General features: G+C 41.9%; 1 protein-coding gene across 2 annotated transcripts in view; it reads right to left on the reverse strand.

Moving 5' to 3' along the window:
• AFF2 (ALF transcription elongation factor 2) overlaps nucleotides 1-26014 on the reverse strand; it is a 357089-nt gene that overhangs the window by 328440 nt on the left and 2635 nt on the right. The window contains exon 1 of one of the 2 annotated variants that reach the window (XM_013100505.5): nucleotides 24698-24928. The exons of the other annotated variant lie outside the window; for it this stretch is intronic. The gene's annotated coding sequence lies outside the window, so the exon portion shown is untranslated. Of the gene's footprint in view, nucleotides 1-24697; nucleotides 24929-26014 lie in introns of those variants that run through there. 2 annotated transcript variants of the gene reach the window in all.

A 26014-nucleotide genomic window follows, 5' to 3' on the forward strand; every position in this document is an offset into this window, starting at 1 on the left:
GACAGACAGTTTTTTTTAGAAAATGTTATTATTGATAAAAGTAAAAGCCCAGTCTGCCGCCTGATCACTCACATTCAATAACAACTATTTTCAGTATCTTGAGCTGGAGCCATTAAACAGAACTAAATGAGTTACTACAGGCGTTACGCAGGGCGTGCAGGAGCCGGGGATGCTCCGCACCCTGCCTTGCCGAGAGGTCATTTACTTCACTGAACAAAACCCTTCCTCTTCTTCAGAAACTAGCAAAATCTGCACAAAATAGTCCCCCACGAGGCTTTCAGAGCTCACTATAGCAAAAATAAGGGTGGGAGATCCACCAGACCTGCAGTTGCCATGAAGGGCAATATCAGAGAGAATCCCTCTCCTGGGGGGATGCATTTTGGGCACCTGGAGCTCCCTGAACACCCCATGCCCTCAGCTGAAGAAGGAAGTTTGTGCACAGACCAGCTTTTCAGACAGTTCAAACCAACCAAGGACATTCCCGCGTGCCACCACCACAGAGGCCGACCAGGCCGTCACAGGGTCCCCTGGCCAAGCCGCCAGCAGCCACGCTTGTCCCCACATGCTATCAGCAGAGCTGGCCGAGCTCAGCACTTGTCATAGGAGTGTTTCGGGGCCATGAACTCTTCCATAGCACAGGCCGGGGATGAGCACGAGCATGAGGCTGTGCCAGCTCTGTCTTTAAATAGCGAAGGGTTCATTTTACCCAATGTGCCAGGAACAGAAAGTTCGACTGCCCCTGGCATGACCACTTTTACCATTACAATGAAAAATACAACTGCTATTCCCAGCACCTGCAGCAACAGCTCAGGACACGGTTGAAGGCCAGCAAGGCCTCCCAGCCCCATTCACCGCCGCCAGGCCCAGCAGCCTGCTACAAAGATGAGCGCTGGCTCAGCACGGGCCCGGCTCCGTTTTAGCCGATGAGGCTGCAGATGCTGTTTCACCCACCCCTGCCCACGCTGCTCAGTGAGGTTAGAGCTGGCTTTCCAGCCCACTGTGGCACTGCAGGGGGTGCAGGCAGCTGTGAGAGTTGCCCCTGTCTTGGGTTTTAGGAGGAGGTTCCTGCTAGAGCACCCCTCAGACAGGGCACAGGTGCCTGGTGCCCCTCAGCAGCTGCTGCTGATTTGGCCATGGGGGAAATCACAAGAGCACCAAGAGAGCTGCGGAGCTGCACCAAAATGGCCAGGCTCCCCCTCTGCTCCCTCAGGTTCAGCAGTGGATGGCGGGTACCAAGTCTGAAGAAGGAAAAGGGCATCCCAGCCTCATCCTCTCTCTTTCAGGCATACCCACGCTAACCTCCTTACCCAAAGGCTTTGTAGCACATGCTCTACACACATATGGGAAAGGGAGAGATGAAGGCAAGGAGGGAGATGTGGAGAAACAGTAATGTACCTGCCCAGCACTGTGCTCCCAAGACAGGGCTTGATGCCTGGGCTGCCACCATCACAAGAAGCCTCGTTGTCCCCTCTCCTGGGGAAGGAGAAGCAGAACTGTGGCCACGGTGGGTTGGGCAAGAGAGACTGGCCAGCTGTCGGTGGTCAGGGGCAAGAGGTAGCTGAACTGCAACCCTTGTGATACAGCACATAACCCCTTTCTGCTCAAAATACTCCATTTGATCCAAAGAAAAACCTATTTTTCACAAAACAACAAAAATGAAATCACAGTTTCCTATCCAGAAAATGTTAATGGTAAATTTGTGGCCAGCTATGCTGTTGAATACAGATTGGGGATATTTGGATTTCTGAGGAAAGGAAGGTCAAGTCATTTTCACAGTGTGAAAAATGAAGCTAACAGAGTTCATATTTCTCTGTGAAGCAATGATTGATTTTTCTTTCTGTCTCATTCATACTGCACTAAACATGTATATAGAACAAACTTATCACACCTTAGATAAAGCACACAGATTACATTAATACATTGAAAATTAAGTTAACATCAGCATCTACTTGAAGGTAGTGCAAAACATTTAGCCCTGCTGCATGTGAACAGGCTCTTGGCACGAGTGCATAAATTTTTCGTATCCTAAAGCTGCTATATCAGAAAAACAGTCACCATTGAGATGTGCACATATAAAGTAAGAGCCCATGATGTACAGCTGCTATGGCTGAATTTCACATTTGGAAGTATATAAGAACTTTAGATACTTAAAGTATGTTGTCACTCAGTTTCAAGTGCACATGTGTAGGTAATCTTTAGTTGTCTGCCACTTTAATTGTAATTATCATCTCCGTGCTGCCTGAGTGATTTATTTAACTGTGCAGAGTTATTCTCTTATTATCGTTGCTACTCCTATTTTATGAAACGAGAATAATTTAATACAATAATCACTTCTGAAAATATATTGATAAAGCCTGCTCACTGTGAGGAGGAGGAGCATTTTCGTGTCCTACTGAATAAACCTTCCTTCAGTAAGTTTTCCTAGACTCCTTTAGGAGACACAGTGTTGGTATTTTTATGATATTAGAGTTTAGAAAGGTAAGCTCTTACGTACCATATGTTAAGAAGTGTCCTTGGCTAGCTGCAAAGATGCACTGCGTTTCATCACACTTTGCTCATATCAGGTGCATGGTGGATGCTGTAAGGTCCACCATTATATCCCCACCATTTGGGTAGTGATAAAGTCCTTCCTAATACATGTTGTAAGTTAATGCTTTCAAGAGATGCAGGCAGATAACCCAGCAATCATGTCAGAAGTATTGCAGTGCTTAGATTGTGACACTGTATGACCCTACCTGATTGAGGTACAGCTTTACCATGATATTTTGCCACTGTCAGAAAAGAATAAAGGGGGAAAAAAAGGCAATGAGATTCCTATTTCTTACTGTCATTCTGCACGTCAGACAAGCAACACTTATAACACTGTTAAAATAGTCTAAACTTTCAAAACTAGGTAAGGCATAGTGTATTCAAAACTTAGGAGAAAGTCACTGTTCATAGACAAGTAACCAAAAAGTTCTCTTGAAAAATGTGTGCAAATAAATTGCAAAAAGCAAGAGAGAGGGTCACATAACTAAGAATTTGGAGAGCATCAACTGTCAAAAGTACAAAGGCTCTATGAGGGAAAACAGAACAATTTGATTCTCAGACATTTTTGTTAATTAAGATCATCACGAATGAATCTTTTCTTCCCTTCTACCCCACCTTTTTCTCCCTCACTTTTTTTTGGAATATATATATATATATATATATATATATATAGTTTATCACCAACACCTTGTTTTGCAGTTTTTAAAGCAGCTGCCTATCTTCTAACATTTAAGGATCAAAATTTTATTCTGTGCCTAACAACTGAGCGCAGACGATGGGCCGTAGCGAGCAGCCAAGCAGCATGCCATCTGTTGCAATCCCTTCCCTTAACCAAACCAATCGCTTACAGCCTCATCGTGGCTCTTGCCATCTCCTAGCCTGGCACACTGAAGCAGTCCCTGCAGTAGCTTTTTAACCGATTGCGTGACCATATGTTCCTTACGAGTGGAACCACAGCTAACACACAGCGTAAAACAAAACTATCATACCAACTTCAAAACACAAACACAGCCAGAGAATTGAAATGCAAAAGCATGGTAAAAAGGCTTTTCACATCAAGTTCCCTTCTTTCTGCCATGTTGCTTTCAAAAGACAGAAGCACTTTACAGCAATGATGTCTATATATAAGCTGCTGGAATACTGTCTTGTCTTCAGTGATTTTTATGATGATATTCGCTAATGCACTTCACAGAAATGTAAGACTAGGCAAAGCTTCCTTTTTATGAAGGAAACAAAAAGAATAATATATGGCAGATAGCATTAGCATGGAGGGGGAATATTAGACAAGAAAAGTTGATCTCTTGTTCCCTTTCTTTTTCCTCCCTTTCTTCTGTTACTCTGATAAGATTGCTCTGTTATATTCATACCCTGTGATCTCAGTCGTCTGGTCACCTTATGTTAGAAAAATAGGCTTTCCTGCCTTCTGCTGCTATCAGAACATGGTATCTCTCCCAGAGACATTGTTTAGAGCAGAGCCTGCAGCCATTCAGGATCAGCTACAAGAAAGCAACATAATCCAAGCTCCAGTTTGAGTGTTAGGCTAGATGTCCAGTACCAAATAAAGGAATTTGGTGATAAATACGAAGTATCAAAAAAGGCAGAGAACACCCACATATATGAACTATTCCATGCATACAATGACGAGGCCAGACAAAACTGAAATTCAGTTAAGGAGAAACTTCCCCCCAAGAGGAAGTTGATAAATACTGACAACGTGTTCATTTTGTAGTAAAAAGCATTAATAGATTATGTCAACTAAATTGCAGAATCACTAGTATTTTCTATGCATACCTAGCTGAAGGCATCTGGAGTTTTTGCTCACAAATTTGATCAAATTGACAGGATTTCAGCAGTGTTTTACTGGTACCTGGGGGAGGCAGCCTGAACTGACTTACGAGACTTCTTCCTGGCTGCCTTGTGAGAAAACCAGAAGCGTCTGCTGTCAGCAGACAGACACAGCCTGTCCTCCAGACACTCAGGCCATTAATGGACAGCTCCTATAAGCTTCTGACATACTTGCTATGGTGTAACCAATGCTGTCACACAGAATATAGCTTTACAATGCTAGCCTACATTTCCATTTTTCAACAAACACAGAGCAGCTCATGGAAGTCGGTGGGTTTAGGTGTCCCATCCCCTCCCTAAGATTTTGGAAAGAAAGAAATGCCAGTTTTGACTCAAAAGCCAGCTATGCAGGCCCAGCTACATGATGACAACAGGGAAGCCTCAGCACTCCACCCGAGTCCTAGTGGACAAGGTGAAACTGATGCTCTTTTAGTATCCGAGATGGTCCATCCAAGGCCTTTGAGAAGCCTTGGAAAGGTTCTGCCGAACACAGCACAAGACCATTGCAGCAATTTCTTTTCATTCAAGAGATGAATGCCTGGCATATTTATTTCATAAAGTGAGAACCAGTATCCCAAACAAATAGCTAGAACGAGCATTATTCAGCCTTTTTCCTGGCAACCAGCTTAAACGACCGTGTCTTGCTTTTCTGGGAAACCTGCCAGGTGAGCTTTGAAAGGATTGTAGTGCTGACGGCAAAGTCTAGAGGGTTCGCTCCGTGCGCTAACCGGAGGTCTGCTAAAAGAATCAGGAGGCAGAGGCCTTCATCCTACACAAGAGGAGAGGGTAGGAGCAAAAAGGCATCGCCAAGGGGAAACTGAGAGGGCTATTAAACTCACTGGGGCATGGACTGTCTTTTACCATGCATTTGCACAGCTCTAGCACTGAGGCACCCCAGAGAAAAATGTTTGAAAGTGGTTAAATGGTTTATGCTCCTAAAAATCTATTTCCAGACGTGAGCAGAAGAACTTCCATTTGCTTCCTTCCTTGGGCCAGAGGGGCCATTCTGCTCTCACTTTTTTGTTTATAAATCCTTTTCCTTGAATAAAAACTACTGCCTTGTCATTTATCTGGTTCACTTATGGGATTCTACTGTTTGCAGTGACTGTGCCCCGTGAAGTCATCTCCATGGCTAGAAAAGGCAAGTGGCATCGAATGCTGCTATACTACTTCATGGTGTCACCACATCTACCGAAAGTGAAGTTTTGAGGGGGAAAAAAAGTGAACAACTAAACAGGATTCTTAAATCAGAATTAATCCAAGCTACATAATGAAGAGCTGCCAAGTGAAAAATTTGCTACCGTGCCTTACATATTGAACTGATTTAAATGACCTAATTTATGAAAATACATTTTTAGAATGCCTTTCTACCATTGTAGAAAACTAGTCCTATAAGAATCAGCAATCATCAGCCTTGTGATGGTATTAACGTAAATTTCCCTATTATAGAGTATAGATTATTAGCTGTTTCATCCCTAAGGAAAACACTGATATTGGCAGAGGGAGAATTTTACTTTCTGAGTGAAAAAGCTGCACTTGGCAAGGCGTTTACCAGCAGAATAGTATTTATGTAATTATAATGAGAAGATTATAGCTGATCTCCTTGACACTATTCTTCTATAAAATGGCAGAAACATTAGAAATGTATCTGGACTATACTAAAATAACCAAATATTGAAAAGGAAATAAAATAATAATAATATTGGAAGGAAATAATACAACCTGCTACATTGAGGGGACACCTGGCAAACCTTCTGTCCCCTCTGTTAAAATGGATACCTCTTTGTTGATTATAAGTGACTACAAATCAAAGTGTTTGTTACAGGTATCAGTGCAAAACTCGATAGGGAGCTGCTTGACAGAAGAGTTTACCTAAGTGATCACAGACCCTTCCATTGCTTGTTCACGTTCCTAATTTTAAAGGCCCAGAAATTACAATTGAGGCCAGTGACATGTCTTTAATCGAACAGAAATATGGTATACTCAGGAACGCCTTTTTTTTTTTTTTTTTTTTTTAAACAAGATAGAATTACAGTATTGCACCATTAAACCCAGCTACAAGAGCAAGTCACCATGTCAATGGTCAAGCTTGTAAATTATTTTTAGGCCCCTGCTAGACATCATGAAAAAACGAAGTCAGTCAAAAGCAGAACAGCCAACTACAGCCTAAGGATATTAAAAATACAGAACAATATCTATCACCCCAATTGCAACCTTAAAACTGGATGACAGATCAGATGTAGAAAGAAAAGAGTCAACCACAGATCAATGTAATCAAGTGACTGATTACTTGACTGAGAAAAAATTAGTATCCTATGCATAGAGAGATTTCTTTTTGGATTACAGTGACAAATGCTTGCTGATCTTTCTAAGACCTGCATGCATTTACTGATAGTTCATTCAACAGGCCTTATAAGAGAGAGATTTTCTTAAGTAGATGCTTGAAATTGCATTGGCATTTTTAGAGGAAAATCAAAACAGCTCCTTTGGTCCTGGTTTGTGCATTTAGGAATGTAATTTCAAGCATAAACATTTTAAAATTGGGGCAGAAACCATTGGGAGGGCTTTAAACAAAAGAAATGCAATACAGCAAGCAGAGGCAAATAAATAAATAAAAGAAATTAAAGCACACCTAGGTCAGGACAACTGCTACTGTTTTTAGCAGTATTATTTAAAATTATTTAAAAATCATTATTTCAGACATTCTTCCTGATAAAAGTACTTTACACCTCTCCTGTTTCCTACAATAGGAGAGCCATGAAGTAGCCATGAACTACTAAATACTCCTGCCATTATGCAACACAAGCAGATAATTTTAGTGGTCTGCTCCGTCCCTCAATTTCTGAATTCCATTTTTACTGTATACTTTTAATGACAACTGAGTTCAGTTTTGCTCAGTCAAAACACTCAAATGTTGTATTAGAGATAGCTATGTTAATCTGTACCTCAAGTGCAGTCACGGTATTAAATGATAGATACCTATTAGAAGGAACAAGTTTGAGTCACTGAATCCTTTATACAACATTTTTGTAAAAATTTAAACATCATTTTGAGAAGAAGAATACATACCAGTCCAGTGATATCTGTCATTACTCATTTTTCATATACTGAACGTGATTATTCATTACTCAAAAATGACATAGTTAAATGCTAAGTCTTGCTAAAATATTGATCGTAATATGTAGGGGCATATAATTTATCTGAATCAAGTGAAATATGTTTTCCTCAGTGAGATGATGAAAGCTTGTCTCATTATAGCACTATTTCTACTGAAGTTTCCACCATTAGTTAGTTTAATGACTCTGTGAACATTTTAATTGAGAAGATCCCTCGGTAAGCTGCTCATTCAAGACACATGGATGGGTTTAGATTCGGGAATGAGAGAAACGTGCAGTCAGCTGTGCTCAGACTTGGGGTGGAGGCAGAAGGCAGAGATACGGATACAACAGCAACAACGAAAAACAGATTGGGAGGAGCACAAAGAATAGAAGGTGAGACACTGCAAGCTAGGAAGCATGAAAGGCCGTAACTTGCTGGTGAGACTACCTGAGCCAACACTGTGGTGGCCAAACACGTGTGCACTTAAATTGTTCTCACCTCCCGCCCCTCCAGAATTCCACTGAGGCCAGTGGAAAACTACACTGACCTTTGAGAATCGAGCCTGATAAGAAAAGGTAAACGTTGATATTAGGAGCTTTGGTTTAACTCTGTGGGTAGCTACTCCGTGAAGGAGCACAAGTTAACAGGTGATCTGCCATCGTTCCCTACCTGCATGCAATGATTCACATACATTCAAAGGAAAAATTCCAGTAAAACACTTCTCAGTATCGGTTACATGTAGATGGTCAGCAGATCGACATTTGTGCTGGTGGAGCTCCACTGTCCTCCCTGAGGACATGAGCTGGTTCTTTATCAGCTCTTCCATCAAGTGACAGCAGTGTGACATCAAAACCCCAATACCAGAATATTTTGTGGCTAACATCGTCCTTGCCGCTGGTATAGTACAGAAAGTATTGCAATAGCAGAATATGCTCCCTCTGCATAGAAATGGGCTCATTCCCACCTAATATGCACTTCTTTGGGAATAATCTAGGGGGAAAAATTGACTTAAATAACCTTCTTAGTTAATCAGAACAATATACTGGGAATGAAGAGAGATACTGTTACTTCTGCTTCCCAGCTAGCAGAAGCCAAGAGGCTCTTCAGACATTCGCCCAAAGCCGCATAGTTCCATGCATTTTGGTCTGGATGTTAGAACATAAGACTAAATTGTTAGCTCAGTCGCCTTTCAGTTGCTGCTGATACCAAGTAAACCCACATTATTTATCATATGAACAACCACACATTACTTCAGAACACACAAGTCATGAAGTTAGGGATCTTTGAACACAGTCTACCCTCCTTCAGTCATTCCCTTGCCTTAACTGAAAGACCTTTGACTTGGGACCGTATCTTTTGTAGCTATCTAGTGTCCAATGCAAGAGTCTTTGATCCTAGTTGTATTCTCAGAGAGTTCTCATTCCTAAACATAAGCACTAGTGTCCTTTGTAGCCCAAGCAAGCTGTCCAGCATGGGGAGGTGACTGAAAGCAAATGAGTTACTGAGGCATAACTCCCCCCCAGACACAAAAGGGGGTACTTTGAAACACCGTAAGATAGCCAACACCTCATTCGTAACTTTTGTACTATATACACCACAGATGATGCACTCTTTCTTATGGGACAGATTCAGGTATTATGTGCTGAAGTTACGAGTTCAGAGCCAAATATAGATTCCTCTTCAGCACATGGTTTCCCAGAGCAATGTAATAGGGCTAACAGAATGGGCCAGCAAGATTTGGCTCTGTGGAAGCATTGCTACCACAATGCACTCCTCATTTATAAATAAAAATAGCAGAGATGAATAGACATTCATTACCATTTCTATTAGGAAAAAATGAAGAGGGATGAGTTTAAGTATTCCTCAGAATACCGTTGTATTAGATACATACAAACCTGGAAAGCTTAAGCCTACAAAAAAAATAAATGTATTGGGATTCATCCTAAGGAACCTAATATTTTGCAAAATTGTTTGACAAACACTTCATGAACAACATGACTGACATTATTTTTGCTTTGTTTCTGATTATTGGAAATAAAAATATATAACCTTGTATTCATTTCTTACTAGTCCTGTGGCACCTGTACTGAATCTTTGTATGAAATCATACACATGCAAGATCAAAACAGAGATAGGAAGTAGAATGTGCTTCATTATGGCAAGTACAGCTCATATCCTCCTCCACAACACAATTTATTAGTATCTAATAGAATTGTAATGTTTCTCATTCTACATTTTTACAGCTGCATCAAAATATTAAAGTGTGAATTGCAATTAAACTCACACAGTGCTCTTAGCATAATTTCCCTTGTATTAATACTTAGCAAACCAAGTTATTGGTGTAATATTACTCTTGATACTGGTTGTCATAAAGGGATAAAGCCTCCAAATAGTAATAAAGTATATTTTACTGGAGAGAGAGCAGCAGTATAAAAAAACATTATGCTACTGGAGTTGTTAATTTCTGTGTAAGGGGGTGGGGAGAGAAAGGCTTTTGACTCTTTAAATTATAGTTTGCAGGTTAGTACACCAACTCACTTAATCTCTCTAAACAGGTAATTTACTTGCTTTCTGAAAGCACCCATGTGCAAGGAAATGCTAGTGCACTCCAGGGATGATTCTAAGATTGATTGCTTGGTTCTAGTCACCAATAACAGTATGTATTCTGCTAAGCTCTATTTTACATGTGTCTAAAATCTTCAAAGATGTGCTCTGTTTTACATGCATCTACAATCTTTAAGGATTTCAGGAAAAAACAGAAGGGTGATATTTGTTTCAGATAACTTCAATTTATGAGTGTATGGCCTGACTGATTGATGAATTTTGAAGCAGAAGGGAATTTTAATAAGCAGAAGGGCAAAAGTACTATTTGCAAATGGCAATAGGTACATTAATTAGTGTTTGAGCAATTGCAGGTGTGATATGCTTATATTATCCATTAGGAAGGTGCATTATGTATTTGTCAGCTGATCCTTAGATTTGCACTCAGCTGTAGCTTTTTGCCATTTATAGTTCAGAACAGAGTTTTGCAAGAACACACTCATGGAAGCAATTGAGAGATTTAATGTTTGTTCATGGAGGCAAAAATGAAAAGACTAAATTAAATGCCATAAAGTAGACACAACCTTGGTAGGATTGTCCAAGCTGTACTGTTCTATAAACATGTCTGGAAGTGAAACTTGAATGACAAGGTTTAAATGGGTGCTATTGGATTTACGAACTCACTTGGTAAAGCAAAGCATTTCATGTTTCAAGTGTTGAGCATACAGTAATCAGAAATGGAACTACAGTACGGTCAACATGCTTGATCCAGAGTTAACCCAGTTACTCAATTGTCTGAAGGCACAGAGACTTGGCCATGCTGGATGCAACAAAAAATCCCGGTGACATTATGCAGTCTGTCATCAAAACAAGAGACCATTTTATTAAGGTAACAATAGAATCTCAGTCTCAAGGAGATTCTATAAGGGTTTGAAAAAGATCATCTTGACTTGTTTCAGGTACACTTGTGTTTTTCCTAGCATCCAGTGTGTGCTACCAATAAAGGATCCTGCTCAGCTGTTGCCCTCCAGTTTGCAGAGCCATTTCTGTTGGTGGGGATTTCTCTCACTTCCAGCTGAGAAGTCCCTTTGCAGCTGGATTACAGACTGGTGGGTAATGGAGGTGAACCCTCAAACTCCAGTCCATCCACAGTGCCACATAACATCACAGAACACGATATAAAGAAAACCTAATGCTGCTGCAGGCACCAGTCCCACCTGCCATTGCTGTTTGGTTGTTTTTAACAGCATAGGCTTCTCTGTGACAATTACTGGTGATAGATTCTCTGATGTGGACAGGCTGAACGTGGGATTCTATCACAGCCTGCAGAATTAACACTGTTTGTAGTGTCTGGGATTTGCTGTGTCATTCATGAATTGCCAAGATAACCACATCATTGCAATGTGTCACACATTTCATATTTTTCCTCCCCTTTCCTTAACCTTCCCTTATATTTTATCTCCCAGAAGTTTAATCTCTCCTGCCTAAGCCACCAGAGTAGAGCTGAGTACCTGAAATGCTGAAAAGGCCATTAATTGCCAGGCAGGCTGTGATGGGAGGTCAGGCTGCTCCCTCCTCACAGCACACCATGGTGTTTCACCCTGCTGGGCAGCTATACTCAGCTGCTCATTTGCCCCTCCTCAAAGAAATGAGGGGAGAAAACACAATGGAAAAGGACTCAAGGGTTGAGATAAAGACAGGGAGTTCATTCACTAGTTACTGTCACATACAAAACAGACTTGACATAGGGAGATTAATATAATTTATTGCCTATCACCAGCACACCAGAGCAGTGAGAAACTAAAAGCAAACTGAGAACACCTTCCCCCATCCACTCCCTTCTATCTCCCCCCGCCCCAGGAGGTGCAGAGGTAGGGAATGGGGTCAGTCCTTGATGCAGCATCTCTGCCACTTGTGGTCACTCTGTCCCTGCTCCATGTGTGGTCCCTCCCACAAGATGCCATCCTTCCTGAGCTGATCCTGCATGGGCTTCCCACAGGCAGCAGCTCTTCAAGTGGTGTTCCAACATGGGTCCATACCACGGGGTCCAACCTTCAGGAGCAGACTGTTCCAGCACTTGTGGCAGCTCCCACCAGGCGTCCTGCTCCTGCGGGGGCTCTCCATGGGCCGCAGCCTCCTCCAGGCCACATCCACCTGCTCCACCAGGGGCTCCTTCACAGGCTGCAGCGTGGAGATCTGCTCCATGTGGGACCCATGGGCCCCAGGGGGACAGCCTGCTCCACCAGGGGCCTCTCCACAGGCTGCAGGGGAACTTGTGCTCCGTGCCTGGAGTACCTCCTGCCCTCCTCCTGTACTGACTTTGGGGTCCGCAGGGCTGATTCCCATTCCTTTCTCCCAGCTGCTGTTGTGCAGCAGGTTTTTTTTCCCCCTTCTTTAAATCTGTTCTCCCAGAGGCACAACCGATTTTGCTCGTGTCTCAGCTCTGGCCAGCCGTAGGTCCCTTTTTGATCAGCTGGAGCTGGCTCTGATGTGCCACAGGGCAGCTACTGAGCTCTGCTCATAGAAGCCACCCCTGCAGCCCTCCTGCTCCCAAACCCTTGCCACATGAACCCAATATATGTGGGGAGGTTTCTCTCTAACTCTGTGCTGCTGCACCCAGTGCAATAATCACTCCTGACCACCAGCAATGGTGACATTACTTCTGCTTGCAAGGCTATGAGAGCTTGGCGGGCTGAAGACTACAGAGGCAGTATGCCAACAGCCTGTATAAAAAGTGGTTAAGTTTTCAAGAGTCTAAGCCAGAGACTATTTAAATTCAGTAAAAATTTCAGATGTATCCCCTAATATCTCAAGCACATCTCAAATATCTTGAGTAAATTCACCCCAGACTGTGGGGAAGTTTATTCATCTAAGTCTGGCTGAAAGTAAAATTCTCAATTCCTTCCTGTATTCCTCATGGCACATTTCCTAACAGTATAATTTCCAGGAAAATGATCAAAATATCATTAAGAAATGTCAGCACTCTCAGTCAAGCTCCTTTCAGAAATACAAGCAGTGTGCAGCAGACGTAATAAAGTCATGATTAGGAATGTCCTTTAAATCACAGGAAAGGGAGGCAGAGTGGATGTGCCCTACTCCATCTCTGAACAGGTTCTTCGCGTGACTTGAGCAAGCATGTAACTAGCAAATGCCCAGGCATAACTCAATTCTTTAATGCCTGTAAAGATATTTGTACTTCTGCATTACCCAGCAGTAGCAATAACATCATTTTTCCCCCCGCACATCGGAAGCCACTGACAAGCCAACTCAGAAACATGTTGCAGAAACTGCATCCTCGCTCATCCTAGCTGCAGCTGAGCCACCGAGTGCAAGAACAGAGGCTGATGTGATCCTAATATGACATTAGCAATGGTTGCTGTTATCCCGGAGTTGGATTGGGATTTACCCTGGGAAACAATGCATGGTGAAGCAGAGGAGAAGGACACCAGAGAAAGAATTATCGTGCTGAAGAAATGGGTTCTGCATCATTTTCAGTTTCCTACAGGAATCATTTCACATGCCTGTCCCTGCTAGCTCACCCTGAGCTCCTCAATCTCCTCCCAGCCAGGTTTCTGCTAGCAAGTCCATGCACACCAAGCAAGGCAGAAGCGTGCCAGAAGTGATCCATTTGTCCCACAATCATGTTACTGTAATTAGCCACATATCACTGTCTGCTAGGACTACATTTGGGAAGACATTTTTCAATGCTTGGTCTCCTGCAAAGAAATGGCAACATGGTCTCTGCAGAAAGAGTGCTCAGGAAATGAATTTGGATAACCCTAGGCATTTTATGAAGCAGTGTTTAATAGTGAAACTATTTCACAGACAAATTCTAAAAGCAATTTTGAAAAGAAGTTACACAGTAAGATAATTAAGTGCATCTCTGCAGGTAGCACTAGGTTTGTGTGATGACTGCTTCACTTTCTGAAGGAAATACAGCCCACGAGACAGCAGAAAAGGTTGAGCCCTCGCATGGCATTATTCCAAGGAGCTATTCCTGGCTCATTTCCAGAAAGGACACTCCCAGGATGAATTTTTCTATTCCAGAACAAAAGAGCTTCATTTTGGATTTCTTCAACCTTTTTCAAAACAATAGCTAACTTGTTAATTTGACAGACTCTGCCAAATCAACTCCCCTGGGTAGACACCCCCTTTATTGTAAGGGGCTTTTTCTTAGATCCAGGTAAGATGTTAAACTTCGAAGACCAACATAGATGTGAATTAAAGGGAAAATGTGTGGGAAGTACTGAATGCATAAGCACCTGTTAAAGATGATGTGGGGTTGGAGATCCTAACCACAACCCCAGCCTAGTACCTGTGGATGGAGAGAAACAAACTTCAGTTTATCTCATGGAAACACCACCACATGCATGCTTGTATCATTAGCAAGTCAGTCACAGAACAGGTACAGGAGCACTTTTTGGACAAGGAAGCTCCTGGTCTTCAGGCATGGTAAAGGACAGGGTCAATCCAATCAAAGGGTTCTCTGTGAGCCTGTTTCTTTCTCAAAACAAACCCTGCAAATCCTAAATCCACCTATGTCTAGGTTGCCAGATTTGAAGCAGATACCAGATTGTTTTACTTCCTAAGTTTGAACATAGCAAACAACAAAAAAAAACGAACAAACCCAAAACCGCAAGATAATACACATGGGAGCTGTGAGCTTTTCTTAAAGCTGAAATGATTCTTTCATGAAACAAAACATTGCTGTTAGCCCACTCTTGCTGTAAATATAATCAGTGCCAAAAGGTACATTGGCTTTCCTAGCCTCATTTGTCCAGCTCAGTCATAAAACGGTAAAAGCCAGTGCCTAGATGCCAGCTGAAACTGTGGCAAAGGCAGAGCTGGAGACCCACTCATCCTGTTCTACCTGGTGCAAAGAGCACATAAAGGCACCCAGAAAGCATTTGACTTATAGACAAGGTGACAGTATTTCTGAAATAAAAGATTGGAATACTTTTGCAGTGACTTTTTTAGGGTCATAAAAAAGACAAAATGCCCATTTACAAAAGATGCGTGCTGGTGTTGTTACTGCCAGCCTGCGAGGCGATAGCTACACTTGCATATTACTTATAGTGTAGGTTTATTTCCAGACACTCACTGTTCGGGAGACATTTATCATATACCACTGAACAACTAACATCCACTTTGAGCAGAGGAACAGCTTTAAATGTCTCTGCTTATCCAACTTTTCCTCTCTTCACTCCTCTGTTTGCAGACAGAACACTTGTTCTGCTGGACTGCTTATTCCTAACAAACACAGAACAAATTCTTCTCAGGCTTGGAAGGGAGCAACTTGTAGTTATTAAAACAGAAAGAGAAGCAAAAGAAGAAAACTATGTCACTGATGTGTCAGAAGAAAGAAATTGCTGGGATGTCGTGAGACCAAAATAAAAAATAAAATCAAGATTGCCCCATGTTTTGTTATAGAAGAGAGAAAGAGCAAGGATCTTCAAAAGAAGGTAGATTACATTACTGTGCTATACCGTGACTCCTCTGAGCTGCCAAAGGGCTAGCAAATCCAATAGCTCATGACCAGAAATAAAGAGCAATTATAGCTGGGCAATGGAAAATTGATACCTCCAAACATATCAACTCTTATGCTGATGCCTCCCAGCAAAGAATGGAGACTGGATTGGTGGGTTTCAATACAAACTTATATTGTCTGCTTAATTCTGCTTTTATTTAATGCCTCTGTCTTTTAGCTGGCATTAACTTTAATGTAATATTGAAGGCTTTGCTTTTTTAATAGCATCATAAGTGTAAATATAATAGTTATATAATAATAATAATAAATCAAGAATGTACTAGAGCCATTGCAGTTACTAATAATAATGTTAAGAGTGTATGATGCATCTAAAGTTCAGTACCTTAGAGAGTTAATTAAGTCCTAAGTTAATTGGCAATGATCTTATTTCTAGACAGGAAATGTACCTGATTATCTTGTTTATACTTAAACGAGTAACTGAGGTCATAACAAGACTTTTTGGTGTATTATTGATTGATTTATAATTTCCTAATTAATTTTGATCGACTTTTCAAGTATCTTGCTTCTTGACTTAATTCTTTGCTTCTGGGGAGATGAAGCTACTGACAGGACTGTTGGTACCAGAGCCAGTCTCTTTTTTCTCCTACAAAATTCAGTTTCTGTAACTCTGCTGTACTTTTAAAGTGTTATACTACTCCAGACAGAGCTCTTGTGGCAAAAAACAAACCAAGTTACTATTTTCAAAACATTGTACCTGCCTTTACCTTGCATCTCCAATGCTCCTGTGTGTATCTTAAGACAAGTTGCATTCAATTATTCAGACAGACACCGCTTCTTCATTTGGTACGTTCCTATTGTTAATTCTACAAATGTTACCATTTTATTGCTTCAGGAAATGATTAATTTTTAAAATTAGTTAATGGGTACATATCTGAAAAACAAACCCAGGTAATGCTTTCCAGATTAGCATTATGGGGAATAAAAGCAATCCTTTACAAGGCAGCTTTGTTCCATCACAGCCTGCTCAGCATCTTAAACCTTTAATTGCAAGTGGCTTCTCCCCACACATTCTTATCCAACCATCCAACAGTACATCAGCTATTACACGGACCTTAAAAAAGCATAGTGTTAAAATTCAGCTCCTGTGAAGGAACTGGACAAAAAGGACTGCTAGCTCATGGCACCTCCAGTGAATAAATGCTTTTGCTGCAGTCACATAGTATCAGATAAAATTAGCAACTCATTTCCCTTGCCATGTTAGGCTAGAATACAGGCACAGAGTGGTGAAGGGTGACAGTGCATGGGGATGCTTTTGACCAGGGAAGTCAGAGCAGGGGTGAAGCAGGACTTGAAGGAAGTCTGCTGCTGCAGCGAGAGCTGCAGGAGCCCCTGTACTGATGCTACCAACTCATCTCCTGCAGCACGGCCCCTGGGAGACAGGTCGCACGGACAGCACTTTGTTCCCTGATAAGCTTGATGTCCTCCCTGTAAGAAGGCACATTAGCCCAGATATAATTACAGGCCAAGCGATATGCAGGAAATTCATGTTTGGCAGCGTCAGAGAATCAGAGGTGACAAATCAATTCCAGGAGAACAAAGAGTTGGAGTTGAGAAGAAGTAACGAGACTTTTTAAAAACACAAGTGCAAATTGAAATGATAGCACTTTATAAAAAGGCCAAAGAAGTGCAGATACAAACATATTTCAAGCCTCCACCACTCCGGCAGCAAATGGTAAATGGTGCAAAATTGAAACTACTTTTTGACAGTGGATACAGAGCAGTCCCAGAATGGTATAAATACTTTCCTTCTTTCTGCAACTGCCCCCTTCAAATTACATCTTGGTTGTATTTCTTCCCCCATTTCTCAGTCTGAGATTTAATTGACTAAACCTGGATTTTCTTCCCTTGCCTTGTGTTAATGGGGATGATCTCACTTAATATTGTGACCATTTCTTTACAATGATGCAAAAACTCTTGTACTTGATTTAATTTTATTCTATTACCAGACTTCGCTACTTCCTTCAAGTCCCACTTCAGTAGCCCTGAAGTGCCACTGCTTTGTGCTGTTCTCCTTTCAGGCCATGTGATTCATAGCAAAGCATTCATTCAGTTTAAATCACAGATGTTCAGTGCTGAACATCGTACCAAGCACTCTGCCCTGTCCCTCCTCATGGTCAGCTCAGCACTTGCCAACATCACCCAGCTCCCCAGTGAGGGAAGGTGAAAGTTTTCCCTTGGAGAAAAAAAAAAAAAAAATTAAAAAATTACGCTGGGTGACTTACTGCATCTGTCTCCTGCAGAGATGGCATGATTTTCCTAGATTAAACTGCTCCCAGAGCTTGCAGCATTTTGGACATAGGTACCCCAGTGCTGAAGTAGAACATACATTCATCTATGCTGTGACTTAGTCCAGTCAGGGTTTATTAGCTGTAATGAAGCCTCAGGCTGGCACAGACACATAAGCATTTTCACCAGTGGAACTGGGAGCAGGTTTTGGCCCACACTCCCTGTGATCAGGCTTAAGTTAGTGTTGCTTCCCATTCACCATTTTAAGGAGGTTTGACTACTTATATTTATGAAGGCAAACAGCTTGCAGAAGGTGGAGAACACAAACTGGGAGTGAATGACACATACAATGCTGGAAGAGTTTGTACACCTTCAACTTTGTGCCAGGCCAGCACCCTGCTATTCTATTGCATTGCCCTGCTCAGGCTGTGCCAAAGAGAAGTTTCTGCTTTTATTGTTCTGTCCTGAAGTTTATGGCCTACTTCAAAAAATAAAACTAAGTTACTAAACTATTATACCACCATTTATTTCCCTGGTTGATGCTCTGTGGAGAGAAGACTGCCAGTAATGTTTCTGTGGAGTAAACATCTTTCTTTTTGCCTACTCGATGTATTCTCAATTAAAAATATATTAATAGACACGATCCTCAGCTGCACTCATTTACATAAAATGAGCGCCAAATGGTACAGAGCCTCCTGCGCCATCCTTTTCTGAACAGATATAAAATGCCTGGAGAGCACTGTAATGATCTGGTTATTTCCTATACAGCAGTGAATGCACAGTGATGCTAACCATTTCCAGTACATTGCAGCTTGCTCCTGTTTTTCTTAATCACAAATGGGACTTTAAACAAAAATTAAAATTCTGACGTAGTACACAACTCTTAACAAAACTAATACCCTGCTCAGAAATGCCATGCAATTCATAAGCAGTGTCCTCTGGATAGCAACCAAGAGGAAACACAAAGGTCCAGATGCACAAGAAGTGGAAGCAGCCCAGCCTAAAATCATTTCTGATGTCAACCATGTAGTATTTAATAAATGGATTGGTCACTGCTTCTTTTGAAAGGGTAGAGAAGAAAGGCATGCTTCTCAGGGTCATCTGATTTCAATCAACAAAAATGTACAAGTGAGCTTCCAGTGAAGAACTCGTCAACCCCAGCAGCCAGCATTTTAAGAACTGTTGCAGAAATTTCACCCTGCTCAGTCCTTTACTTGTGTTGAGGGTGAGAGGGGCAGAAGCAGCACACAATCATTCTGCCAAAAATAAGCTACCTAAAACAGTGTGTAAAGAGCTCCCATCAGCTGCATACAATAGTCTTTATAATCAACATCACCAAAAGCCCAAACAGCTTCACCCGGACACAGGAGCTTCAGCTGCACACCCCATGCTTCCAGCTTGGGGGTGTCTGACAGCAGCTCTGATGGGGACAGGCACTTTTGAAGCGACTCTGGCTCAAACCATGCCACATCTCAGTTTAGTTTCAACCAAAAGGAAATCCATTTGCCTACCCTGGATCAGCCCTGCAGTGCAAGCCGGGACACGCAGCCCAGCCAGGCCAGAGCTGATGTTAAACAAGCATCCCAAGGCCATGCAGCACAGGCACCGGGTCCTCAGCCCCAGCTGGTTTGCTCAACCTTTGCTGCACCAGTTCTAAAGCTTCTTGCATATGTGTGTGGGCAGGGAACTCAGCATGTGCATACAGGTATCCTTTTCTATGCAGAGAAGTATTTCTGGGTTTTCAGGCTGGAGGCTGGAGTCTTCCAGTGAATATATATATATTTAATTAGAAAGTCCTTCTCACTCTAATGTTAACTTTCCAACTATTGTTTCATAGCTCATTTCTTCCTCTCCAGCCATGACTTAGTTAATTTCCCCACCCTTTTCTTGGCCATGGTTTGATGTTTCGATAAATTTCAGCAGCTTCTGATTTCTTTGTTTTGTTGAGGTCCCCCCCACTCTCAGCTTGAGCTCCTGATTTTGTTATCCAGCCCGTGTTTCCTCCTGTCCAGTACTGTTACAGCCATGTACGTCTGCCCTCTGCAAATTAATATTACCATTGCTATGCTTCGATGCTTTGTATTTCCAGCTCCTCTAAACCTCTTACTTTAGAACACTGTTGTGCAATATTATATTGAATAAATGAGTAACCACTTCATACTGCTCTTGTATTTATGAATAACCAGAGAAATTTCTTCTTTGGCAGTGAATGAGAAATTAGATGTACTTTAAAGGCTCCTAAAATGTATTTTCAGTTGCTACCAGATGAAATCAAAGAGACAAAATTACTTTTCTCTGCTTAAATATTTCATTGATTTTTCCTAGAACACAATCCTCCCTCCTCTCTTAATCCAAGGCACGCCTGATTATTCCTAGCTACACCGTGAGGCATACTTTATAGATCTAGACCTGTTCAGAGCATTTATAAAGAGCAGCCCACAGTAATGTTAAATGCATTTTAGTGCATATATTCTACCTGTATAGACTAGTGCTGGAACTTTATAACAAAGGAACTGAATTTGACTCTGTGCCCGACATGCTTGTCGACAAATACTGTGTCTGCAGTGCTAAATTACACCCATATTCTAGCTGCCCATGGCTTCACACAACCCGTGCACATTAATTGTTCCATCCAGAAACAAAATTGAGAGAGGCATGTGGGACTGTGGATGGAGAGGGGGGCATGCTTATTGAAATTCATGTACCGCTCTGCTTGATTCCCCAAGCCACACACGGGAACGTTCAGCCATAGGCAGCTGCATCACTGTCTGTGGGAGAGGGAAGAACTGGGGCAGAACTGTTCCACTTTGTGGTTCCCTGCTGGTCACAGCTCTTCAGACGTGCGAGGCATAAACTCAGGAACCTGGCCTGTTGGGTTTTGGTGCCTGAAAACCCAAAATAAAAACAAAAAAAAGTATATATAGAACTACTATCATATAGCACTACTGTGCTAACTGTTACAACTCGTGTGTGTTTAAATCAGACCCCAGAAATTTGCCATATAAAACACAAAGACTTACATTTTCTCATTACATAAAAGCAAAATATGTTCATACATTCTTCCAAGAAAAGATCAAACTCCTTCCCCCAGATGTGCCTAACAACCTGCCCACCATTTTAGTGACAAACTTATTTTGTCTCTCCAAAATAGAAACAGCAAAAGACAAGTGTTTTCATATCAAAAAAGCAACTTCCTACCACACAGACAGGCCACACACAACTACAGCAGCACCCAGGTATGCTGCATCTATGCTTTGGCTCTCTACAAAGCTGCGCACAGCCCTTTGCTGGTGTCACTTCCTTAGAAGTATCGGTTATTTCAGCAGGAAGCTCTGCACAGCGGCCATCCCAACATCGGGGCAGGCTTGAAAATGAAAGCACTTTGATTTCAAAAGCCCATTTGTTAATTCTTAGCTATCGGTGCAAGTCAAGACCTCCCTTCCTGTTACTCAAGTGTAAAACCACTCCATTCAGAGCGTAGATCTGTGTCTTACCTTGCAACTCGCAGAAGCACCCCAGACTCTGGGCTTTTTGCATCATTTGGGGCTGAAGCAAGGATAGAGTTACTTTTCATAGAGTTCCACCACTCATCACTCTGAACATGACTTCTCTGCACAGTATCTGACCGAATATAGCCCACAGGGAGAGATACAAGTACAACACATTTGTTTCTGGCTAGATTGAGTTTTGCAAGTGCAGATAACTTTTTAATATTTTAAAATACATTTTGAATTACAATTATAATTAGGCAAGAAGCTTTTTTCTCCCTAATCACATGAAATGGCCCAAGCAATTTACTGTTCCAATTTTCATATTCATAGAGCAAATATTAGACTGTCCAGTTACATTATTGGACAATAGATAATGATCCTAGGTCATGCTGTATGTTCTTTTTAAGTAGCTATGTAATATGGAAGGTTAAAAAAAAGTGTTCTTCTAAAATTATAAGGGGGGGATTGTATATATTTTTTTTTTCTGGCTAAGAATTTTAATTCTAATTGGAAAAGGAGCCAAATTATTTCTTAACATCTTCGATCCACAGCTTATGGGACACAGTGCAACCCTGAGCTGAAACAACTGCACATCTTCAAAGCAGACTTTTAAAAATATGAACCCATTTATGTCAGACCCCTGTGAACCCATTAGTCCAAAGCTAGAGGCATGGCACAAGACAATGCATAAGAGTATCATCTGCTAATTGAAAAAAATTAAGCTAATTAAGTATATATTTGCTCAGCACAAATTAGGAAAAACCATCATTCTGCTAATCCCACCTGCCAGATCCCATTTCATTAGCAGTCATTGCAAGCATCTAGTCTTCGATAAATCATATTTTCAAGGATCCTAGAAATCTACATTTCCATACATAAGTGTGTTGCCTTGAGCTCTACATATCAGTTCTATGTTTGTACCCAACTGGATCCTGTCACACTGCACTCTTCAGGCACGCAGCTGCTTTTCTGTCTTTGGTGTTTTAAACAAAATTAAAATGAGACTTAACACTTTTAATTAGATGTTTAATTCATGCTTTTGTGAGCTATTTCCTTCCAATCTGAATTTTGTCACACAACTATAACAGTCTTTCCACTGCCAATTTTTTTTTTTTTCAAATGCTAACTCAGTGTCTCATAAAGGATGTGTAACGTACAATTTGGTAAAGAATTTGAAAGTGAAAGTATCATTTGTTAGTAAAGGAGGAACGCTTCCTAACTGTCACAATCTGTGGCTGTAAAAATATGCAATGTTCAGAACAAAACCCTCCAAAACCAAAGGAACTGTTTAAAGACGTTTCTACAGAGGATACTGTAAGGACTAAGTTTAAGGAACTAGTTGAAAGTTGAGTGGAACTTGACTCTTACAAATGACACCTAAGTGTTTTTGTTACTTCTGTGTTGTTTTTTTTTTTTTTTTTTTTTCCCCCTAAAGAAACACATCTAAATAATCCTCTAAAAATAAACAAAATTGGATTCAACTATTTGAAGAAGGCAACAGGGAGCAGCTCAGTTCTCAGAAGTATGTCTCCACCCTTATTGGCATTTGGCGCACTTTCCAAAGTACTGCTTTCCAAATTTTTTGACAGCAGCTGAGTGCCCTTCAACCGCAGGAAGGTCCCATCAAGAAAGCAGCACACACATAACAGGCGAAGTCCTCCTGCTGTCAGTTACTGTTTCTAACCACTTGTGGAGGGTGAGCAGGATTTGGCCTGTCCTCAGGACCACATTGCCCACGCTAGATCTCAGCATGTGCTGCTTCAGCAGAGCTCTCTCCCCTCCCTTTTCCCTGCAACCTATTACTTGATACACTGTCAGCATCACCAGCTGGCTGGCACTTTGTTGTTTTATTCATTGCCCCATTGCACAGTGTGGGGGACATCTCTGTTGCTACATGTTGCCATAGGAATAAACTTCACACAGGTTGTGGAGGCAACATCAACTCACATGTTTCTAGGTGTCTTTGTAAGGGCATCTGTTCATACTTCCAAAGGCACCTGTACTATGAGCATAATGTATTGTTAATAATAACAGTGGTGAAGATCTGCTCTGTAGGCCAACAATCCTGGTTCAGCTGCACCAGCTGCTTGTGGCCTAAAAGGAACATCCCTGCTAATCTCCTCGTTCATCCTCACACATGCATCTAGCTAACCTGGTTATCCTGCCCACGGTTTCCTGGGTGTGTTTTACCTGCACAGCCTCACTGTGCGTGCTTGGGCCAGCCTCGAGGCAACCCTAGGGCTTTCTAAGCCTTGAGCTCCAGGCAGCTTCTATTCAGTGATCGAAACAGTTTTTGAGGATGTTCCTGAACTAGCTGAGGTTTTGTTGTTTCTATATTGAACACTACTGTAGTCAGGAGCTTTTGAGACAGCATTTTTGGAGGTAAAAATATGAACTACTATTGCTTTGGCAACAGAGCTACCCCAGCAAGTAGCAGTCTGTCTCATACCAAAGCATCCTGTCAGGGCAGGGACATTCCGACTGAGCATTACAAGGCCTTGGCTACTGATAAATACTGTAAAAATATCTACCAGGTGATATTTATCAACATAGACATTTGCAGCATAAAGAAGGTACCATCAGACTACGAGAAGCATTGACAGGAGGAAGGAGAACCACAGCAATGCAGCCTGGGCAGCCTGAGAACATGCAGGTTCACGCCTTGCCCGACTCCTTCCTCTCCCTGAGGCACAACAGGCCAGCCTTTACCTCAGAGGCCACATTCTCCTTGTGTCAGCTAACACACTGGGTCACGATTTGAAAACACACAAGAAAAAGCTGTGTAGGAATCAAACCCACAACAACTGGAGGCTGGATTTCACTCCAGGCGAGCGTGCAAAAACTTACTTTATGGATAATTTATTCAATTACCTATGTATTTCAGCCAAGTTCTCACCAAAGCAAGGCCAATACCTCAGCAGTCAGTGAGGGAGAGCCTGCAGAGCTCCTGAGCCCCTCAGCAGTGAGGCACGGGCTGCAACCAGCGGGTCACTGCAGCCTGTGGCTGCAGGTTGGCCTGATGCACACAGGTCAACACCTCCAGGCCTGGCTTCCCCACCTGTGCCCAGAAACCACTCCAGGCCCCTCTCAAAGCCTGTTTCCAACCAGGGGCCTAGTTAAAACACTTCAGGGGAAGCTGAAATCAGAGATGGTTTTCTGCATCCAGATGAAATGGATTGTTTAGTATTACAAAAATACAGTCCTTCAAGTGGGCTTGGGACTCTGTGGAGATGTGAAAAGACTGGGAGCAGTCTGAATGAAAGACAATAAATAGTTTTTTGGGGAGGAGGAAAGGCATTTTTCTCTTTTAACACAGCTACTAATGAGATAGCAGGAATGACTTATAAAGAAAACACACAAACATTAGACTGCTGTGAATTATGCAGTTTGGTAAGAGATAAAATAATAATCGGCTCACCATCAAGACCAAATCCCCAAGCTGCTTGTAGGATCATGATCGGAGCGGCGTTGACTCATCTCTTTTGCATACCTCCTGGTACGCAGCATTCCCAGCATACCGACAGCTGCATCCACAAACTGCAAAGCCAGCAGCCACCACAACCCCGAGCAAGCAGAGGTGGCCTCTGTGCCAGCCCACCCTTACTTTGAAAGCACATTTTGTACAATCAACAGCTTTGCACACCACCAACTCTCAGCAATTTCTCCTTCCTTTATCTCTTCAGGAGGCACTTCCCTCCCACCCACACCTGCAAAGGATTGAGGCATTCAGTCAGCCGACTGGGATGGTTAGTGGCCAGCTGGGCATTAATTTGTTGGTAGAAGGAGGCGTTGCTAGTACTAGGGGCCCTCTCTGGCTCAGTGCCTTTAAGGAGCTGCCATAGCAGTTCTAGGCTTCCTGATAACCTCCTCGCCACCTCCCTGGGTGGTTGTAGTAAAAGTATGGCAATTTTCTTTGGAAGGGCAGGAACTGCAATATAATTAAATATGTCAAGTCAGTTCTGATCCAGTGTGTGGAGACCCCAGGGTAATTTGCTTCCCTTTATAAACCTGAACTTGATTTGCTTAATTTCTTTCTAGATGAACCTGAACGCTGGTTTTCAATTCTCATGGCCTCTTATTTATTATTTTTTAGACAGTTCATCCCTCCAGACACAAATCATAATTACCAGAGACCGGAGGGAAAGAGCCCAAATTCAAATGAATACATATATACATGTGTGTGTGCGCGCGCACGTGTATATTAAGCCGCTGCCTGTCAAAGGCAGTTTAATGAAGCTAGAGGAAAGCTTTTAAATAAAGTCATGGAGAATGTCAAGCAACATGAAGCAACCTAGTTAAACACAGAAAAACCTGTCCTCCCTTTCGTTTGGCTCCTGATTTATGTCAAACTGAAATAAATGATAATAACACAAGGTTATTAGAGTTCTCTATGATATAAATATGAAGCATATGCATTTAGAAACTTTAAGACTATAAAACACAGATGGAAGCACACCATCCATAAGTTCCAAACCATCTCATTTAAAACACACACAAAGAACACCAAAAAGAGATAGCATGAGAAATAAAGACGAAAGTCTCTGAACTCTTTCAGAAGCACAATTTTCTCTAAAAGGGATATTAGCACAAAATTGTTTGAAGGCAGAGACTGGCTGCTGTACAAAAATGCCAATATCATGTTTAATTTTCATCAAACCTTAAGAAAAACCTCCTGCACGTATATTAGTTTTACAGTTGTAAAAAGGCATAACCCCAGCAGGGTGCAGAAACATGC

The sequence above is a fragment of the Anas platyrhynchos genome, chromosome 10 (assembly GCF_047663525.1).
Source record: "Anas platyrhynchos isolate ZD024472 breed Pekin duck chromosome 10, IASCAAS_PekinDuck_T2T, whole genome shotgun sequence".
In the NCBI taxonomy this organism is placed as follows: domain Eukaryota; kingdom Metazoa; phylum Chordata; class Aves; order Anseriformes; family Anatidae; genus Anas; species Anas platyrhynchos.